A 7626-nucleotide genomic window follows, 5' to 3' on the forward strand; every position below is an offset into this window, starting at 1 on the left:
CCAACTGAGTCTCTGACCCCACAGAGAGAGTTAAGAAAGGAGAGGCCTGGGTTCCAAGCCCACACTCTGAAAAGAGAGCCCTTGGTTCCTTGGGTGGTGGCTGCAGAGACCGAGGTCCCTCTAGCTGGGGTCGCCCTGGGTGGTCCAGTTGACGCCTGTTCACATTTGCTCCTCAGCCTTACCTCCCACAGGAGGTGTCCAGGCAGAGAAGGGAGTGAAATTAGCATCGTTTCCTTCTCTTGCTTCCAGCACAGACTCGCCCTCACCCGGGAGTGCAGGAACGCCCCGCGTCTGAAGTCGAGTCGGGCATCTGAAAACAGTCTCTCAGACCCGGTCTCTGGCTACATCAAGGGTACCCAGGGGAGGACAGAGCTTGCAGAAGTCAAACATGTGGCATCACCCTGCAGACAGAAGCTTCCCCCAGCCTGGGGCTAATAGCCCTAACCCACTTTCAGGATTTCTTGGCTATGAGAGCCAAGGACTCTAAAGAGCACTAACTGCCATGGAAATGCTCAGTTTGCACCAAATGACGCACTGACGGCTTTGGCCTGGAAAAAGCAGTCATGTTGAAGACTAATTATATTGTTACATATTCAACATGGGTGCCGGAACGTATCGTAGTGCCGTCACAGACCACAAGCTTCCAGTTTGCAGCACAACCAGACCCTCCAATGTGGCACTCTCTGCTTGCAACCTGAGTCCCTTTTAGTAGATTTCTGTGGCTCCCAGTGTAACCTCCACAATACTGGGCCCCCAACCTCCCCAGAAAGCTAGAGTGTTCCAGACTGCTCATTGACAGAGGCCTGAGCCAGGGGACACTCAGAGTTGGCACTGTTGACTGCTAGGCAAATGAGACTTAGATTTACAAAAGGGAGGGAGCCACCAGGGCCTCCCAGACATATGCCAGCTAAGAAAGAAGTTGATCCCAGTCTGAGGGCCCAGTAGTAACACAAGACATTATTAATTTTCCCTCCATGACAGAGACAGTCAGCTCACCACCAAACCTATTCCCCTTTCCTTTTGGGCACACAGCTAGACTACATTTCCCAATCCCCCTTGCAGCTAGGTGTGGCCATGTGACTTTGTTCTGGCCAACAGAAAGTAGGCAGAAGTGATGAGCGGCCTGGCTCGTAAAAGCCTGCAATGCCATTCTCCACTCTCTCTCTCTTCCCTTCCTGACCAGTTGGATGTCAGTCTTCAGGGCCACCTTGGAAATAGGTGACCAACTGTCCCAGTTTGCCAGAAACTGTCCCAGTTTCAGCACTGAACGTGTGCACTCTGGGAAGCCCCTCACTCCCAGGCAAGCTCGGCTGACTGGGCATCCTCCTCGAAAGGCGCAGGTGGAAGACGGCAGAGCCTCTCTCAGCCTCGGTCCCTGAATGATTGCATGGAGCAGAGTGCTCCCCGCCGCCTCCCACCCCTGCCAATCGGCAGTGCATGTTTTTGGACTTTATGTGAGTGAAAATAAACTGAGATTTGTTATTTTATGTGTTACCACCACTGGTGTAAACTGAACTCATACACCATCTAATATTTTTGGAGAAACATAAAAATACCCTATGTTCCCTCAGCTATTTTAAGAAGACAGATACCAGTTATAAATAGAAAGACTATAGATTCTCTGGGATCGTCCTGGCTTACACCTGTTGTCTAAGCATAAGTATTAATAGCATCCCTCTTTCACTCTCCAGAGTGGCCCTGTTTGAACAATATCTAATATGGTTATAGAAAATCTGTAGTGTGAATGCATGCCTAAAATGTTGTAGGAAAATTGTTCATTGAATCCTATTTCTTTCTATAATAAAAGTAATTTACCTGATAGCTAAGACTCTAAGTTCAACTCTGTTTTTCTTTGTTGGACACACCGTGGCCAGGACCTAGAACCATCCTCAAATCCAGATTTCTTTCAAACTTTGTGTTTGAAGGATTGCTGTTCATCTTGGACTTTTGGGGTTTTCTACCAATCCGTCAGTCAAAAATTCTATCTATTGAGTGGCCCATCCATACCATGAAATATTGCTCAGTGATAAAAAGAAATGAGGCCTCAAGTCACAAAAAGACAGGGAGGAACCATAAATGCATCTTGCTAGGAGTGACAGAACTCAGTCTAAAGAGGCTGCACACTGTATGAGTCCACCTCTATGACATTCTGGGAAAGACAAAACTATGGCGACAGAAAAAGGATCAGTGGCTGCCAGGGGTGGGGGGGAGGGAGGGTGGGGGGGAGGGAGGGTGGGAGGGATGACGAGGCGGAGCACAGGGGATGTTTAGGGCTGTGAAATTGCTCCGTGTGACACTGTAATGGTGGGTACATGACATCGTACACTTGGCAAAACCCAGAGAATGTACAAGAGTGAACCCTAACGTAAACCACGGACTTTAGTAAATAATAACGTGCCAACATCGCTCACCAGTTGTCACAAATGTATCACACTGATGCCAGAGGCTAATGACAGGGGAAACTGGGGGGGAGGGAAAAGGGGGGACATGGGAACTCTCAGCAGTTTCTGTGCAATTGTGCTGTAAACCTAAAATTGCCCCAAAAAATAATTTTTAAAAAAACTTAAAAATAAGAAAAACAATTCTATCTGTTGAGTGCCCATGGAAGAGACAGAGGACACACAGCCCCTGGAGGTGCTACACCGCGATGGGCGACAGGCTGCCTCCCAGGGTGGGTCCAGGCTGCCATGCCATGTGGGCAGGTGCCAGGGCAGGCAGACATCCAGGGAGATGTCCCCGACGCGGGGGTCAGCGCCTGGAGCACCAACGAGAGGGGAACTGGCGAGGTAGGTTTGGAGTTGAGGCCTAAGAATAAAGCCCCCCTCGGGGCCAGCTCGAGGGGAGGGCAAGGGAGGGCCCGGGCCGAGTCACTGGCTGGGGTTGGGGGACCTCCCCATCAGCCTCCTCAGGGAGCCGGGCCACAATCCAAATAGGAGGCTGTGGGGCCCCAGCTGGACGCTGCTTACCACACAGTTAAGTGAGAACAAATCCAAAGCAAATACTGGCGCTATTTAGAGCTTTAGGATGCCCATGTTTTATTCATACACATTAGCATGGGGTCTGCAGGCCCCTGGAGTCTGAAGGAAATTAGAAAATCACAGAATGTCAGGGCTAGAAGAGGCCTGGGGAGTGATCTAATCCAGGCCTTCTTTTTGCAGAAGAGGAAATTGAGGCCCACAGAGGGAGGCGACCCCAGGTTACAGACAGAGAAAGATGGGCCCGTCAGGCCTGGACTTCTCACACTCCCGGCCACGTGCCTTTCTCTCTCTCTCTCTTTCTTTTGCTTCTTCCTTCCTTCCTTCCTCCCTTCCTTCGTCCCTCCCTCCCTCCCTCCCTCTCTATCTCTTTCTCTCGTTCTCCATCTCTCTCTCTCTCCTCCCCGGTCCCTCCCTCTCTCCCTTCATCCCATCCTTCCTTCCTGGCTTTCCTGTCCTCCTTCCCTCCCTCCCTCCTTCCTTCCCTCCCTCCCTCCTTCTTTCCTTCCTTCCCTGCCTGCCTTTCTGTCAACATGCCTAGGCACCTCCTTTATGCTACTTTCTGAGCAAGGCCAGGGATATTCTGCCGGCTGTCCTCACACCCTCTGGAGGTTGGGGACCATCTGAAGTCACAAGGTCTGGCCAGGCCTTGGGGAATTAGAGGTCTGTTCCTAGGGTCGTTACAGGGCCTCGAAACTTAGAAGGCAGGTGGATTTTAAAAAACCACACTGTGGACTCATAGGAATTCCAGTCAAAACCGCAAACAGAGTCCACAGCAACAGTGCTGTCTTTCTTCCAAAGCTTGCCCCCTCCAGACGCATCAGTCCGCCCTGCGCTTGCCTCCCCTCCAGCTGTGAGGCTGTAGGAGGCGCTCGCCTTCATTCCACAGTTACAAGCACCAGCACAATTCTAGGGGCCTGGATACCGAGCACTGCAGCCAACTCCGGTAAGTCCGATGAGAATCTGGGAGTTGATGTTGACTTTTGGCTTAATGATGCTGGGCAGGTGGTGTGATGGGCTAGGCACCTGTGGGATATTGGGTGGAAGCAAACAGCTGAGCAAATAGGAGGGAGAGTGGGCCCAGGGATAGACACCTGGAGTCCTCCAGCAGCTGATAAACCTGCCCAAGACGGCAGAGGTGCAGAGAAGGTGCCTGGGAGGCCGGCAGTGAAGCTGTGGGAGGAGGACAAGGGCTCAGTGAAGGAGCCCTGGGGCCTTGAGGAGGACACTCTGGGTGGGCTCGCCCAGACTCCACCCTGACTCTCCTCCGGCCAGCCTGCCTCTACGACAGGATCCAGAAAGCTAAAGCTGTGCCTTCCCAGACTTCCTTGCGGCTAGCAATGGCCATGTGACACAGCTCTGGCCAGTGAGACATTAGCAGAAGCCAGCTGGTAAAGACGCCTCTTCTGCCCTCCTCTCCTTTCTGTCTTGACTATGGATGTGACAGCTGCCCCTACAGAAGCCGTCTTGGCATCACGAGGAGAAAGCCAGGAGAATTGCTCCGACATCTTTGAGCTGCAGAAATGACTCCATCACTAGCCACCAACTCCCCTCAGAATTCTTATTACACAAGAGAAAACAAAACAAACTCAGAAAACTTGTAACATGTTTAAGCCACGATCATTTGGGTCTTCCATTAACCAAGCAGAAGATAGTCAACGGTATCAAATGCTATGGAGATGTGTGTCAGAGAGGACCCTTTATGTAACAGAAAAGACAACTCACGTTGACCTTGAAGAGGTTTATTGGCTCACATAACTGAGAAGCATGTGATCAGCACAGGCTTCAGGATGAGTTTAATCCAGCAGCTTAATGATATCACCAAGGACCTGGTTTCTTTCCATCTTTCCATGCCTCCCCTTGAACTAATCGCTGTGGTAAAAGCGACAGGATCATGCTGACTGGCTTTGGCCCATTGGACCCATCCCTGGAGGAGTCAACCCATCCCAAATCACACGGTTCCTAGACAATGAGGGAAAAGGGGTCTGCAAAGGACAATCTAGACACTATTAGAAAGGGCGAATGGAAGCTGGGCGAGCCAGCAATGAGTGTCTGCTACAGCTGTCTATTCTGGAAGAGGGAGGAACGCATAGAGGCCATTGGACATGGTCACCAGAAGGTCATTGGCAACCTTCTGTTGGGAAGGACGCGATGCCATTTGTAGAGAGCTGTGCAGGAAGTGGAAGCAAGGAGGTGTAACCTACTCTTTCTAGAAATTTGGCCCTGTGAAGAAAAGAGAAATGACAGTACCTGGGCTGAGGAGGCAGCATTAAAGGAAATTTTCTTAGAATGGGGAGATTTACACATAGCTATAAGATGGGAGGAGGGGTGTGCTAGAAAAGAAGAGTTTGAGGAAGGAAGAGAATAACGAAGATTCTCTGAGTGCCTCCTGGGAAATTCTGATGGAGGAAACGATACAGAAAAAGCGGCGGTGCTGGGAGGACACTGGGAGATGGTACCCAGAGATGTGGGAGCTGAGCGAGGCCTGCCTGCCTCCCGGGGGTCTCTGCAGACAGCAGCTGTGCCCCCACACCCCAGGCCTTGCCTGCCTACTTGCAGAGCCGCATTGCTGGCCTGGCTATCTATTAATACTCCCCAATTTGCATTCCTGTGTGTAGCCTGCCCATGCTTCATAAGTAGGGCTGCCAGATTTAGCAAATAAGAATACAAGGCGCCAGTCCAGTTTGAATTCCAGATAAAAAATGGATAATTTTTTAGCAGAAGTCTGCCCCAAATGTTGCAGGGGACACACTTAGACTGAAAATATTATTTGTTATTTATCTGAAAATCCAATTTAACTGGGCATCTGGATTTTAGCTGGCATCTCTCTCCAGACGTTGTGGCCAGCAAGCAGAAAAGTCTAGGAAGCAAAACACTTCTCAAGAGTCTGCACACAAATAGCACACCCTCCTACGCCACAAATACTGTACATGTTCTCTCTCTGGTCCTCTCTCATTTCTCCGTCTCTCTGACACACACACACAATCTTATTTCCCTTTGAGTTAGTGTGAACCTAGAGGGCCTTGACAAAACCACCCCTGACCTTGACCTCACCCCGAGCCCAGTCCTGCATGAGGCCCTCACAATGCTCACTACGCACCCATGATCTGCCTGCCCTGCCATCAGGGTGGGTCCCAGCAGTGTGACTGATGGGGACAACCCGGGCGGGATCTGAGACAGATTGGGCTCCCTGGTGCTTTCTAAGAGGTTTTAGCGGAAAGTACTCAGATCACCTTTCAAGGCACTTCCTGCTTCTCCAAGGAGGGCCCGGGGAGCCCGCCATATTGGTCAGTGACCAGACTGAAGCTTTTGAGAGCAGGAACTCATCTTCAAGGATGCTATGGCCTGAATCATGTCCCCCAAATCCACGTGTTGAAGTGCTAACCCTCGAAGTGTATTTGGAGACAGGGCCTCTAAGGAGGGCAGTGAGGTTAAATGAGGTTGTGAGGGTGGGGCCCTGACACAATAAGATTAGTGCCCTAGGAGAAGAGATAGCAGAGAGCTTGCTGTAGCTCTCCCTGCCATTGAGGACACAGCGAGAAGGCAGCCATCCGTGAGCCAGGAAGAGGAGGTTTTCCCCAGGAACCTAACCAGGCTGGCACCCTGATCTCGGACTTTCAGCCTCCAGAGCTGTGAGAAAGAAATGTCCGCTGTTGAAGCCACCTGTCTGTGGTATTTTGCTATAGCAGCCCGAGTTGACTGAAATCAAGGGTGACTGGGCCCCTACCCCTCCAAAGAGAATGCCCTCCCACACCTTCAAAGGCTCCCTGGTGACAAGGAAGGGGCCGGGCCTGCAGGGCGCAGGGAGGAGCTGGGCCTCCTGCTGACATCTGGGCCCGGCAGGGTGGGCAGAACAGAGGGCTCCAGCTATCTCCAGGCTCTGGGGTCTGAGGGCCAAGCTGGCAGGTGACGGAGGGAGAGGGAGGGCTCAGAGAGGACAACCCACTTCCTAGTTTGACAAGGGAGGCTCCAGTTCCAAGGCCCAGAACACTGTGGCTCAGGGCAAGGGTTTAAGTTCCCTCCTGGTACGCTGAGTCCAAGGCCTCTCTCCTGCCCCGGAACATGGGTGCTGGAGCCACCCCCGGCTCTGGCAGGAAGCAGGCGGTACTGGTCAGGCTTTCCCCAGAGAAACAGAACCAATGGGATGTGTATATATAAAGAAGGAGATTTAATATAAGGAATTGGCTCATGCAATCATGGAGGCCGACAAGTCCAAAATCTACAGTGTGGGCTGGCAGGCTGAGACCCAGGAAGAGCCAATGGTGCAGAGGAAGTCCGAAAGCTGTCTACTGGAGGATTCGCTCTTGCTTGGAAAAGGCCAGTCTTTTTGTTCTACTCAGGCCTTCAACTGATTGGATGAGGCCCACCCACATTAGGGAGGGCAATCAGCTTTACTCAAAGTCTACCTGTTTAAATGTTCATCTTATCCCAAAACACCCTCACAGACACACCCGGGATAATGTCTGACCACATATCTGGGCACCCCGTGGCCCAGCCAAGTTGACACCACAATTAACTGTCACACAGGCTGTGCTTCTGCAGCTCTTGGACACACCGCCTTCCCCCTCCTCTCCCTCAAGGGCCCAGCTCTCCCAGCCAGGACCCCTCGGGAAGCCGCTCTCTCCTCCCTGCTTCTCCCCATGCCTCACCC

Source organism: Equus quagga, chromosome 10, assembly GCF_021613505.1.
Source record: "Equus quagga isolate Etosha38 chromosome 10, UCLA_HA_Equagga_1.0, whole genome shotgun sequence".
NCBI classification, from domain to species: domain Eukaryota; kingdom Metazoa; phylum Chordata; class Mammalia; order Perissodactyla; family Equidae; genus Equus; species Equus quagga.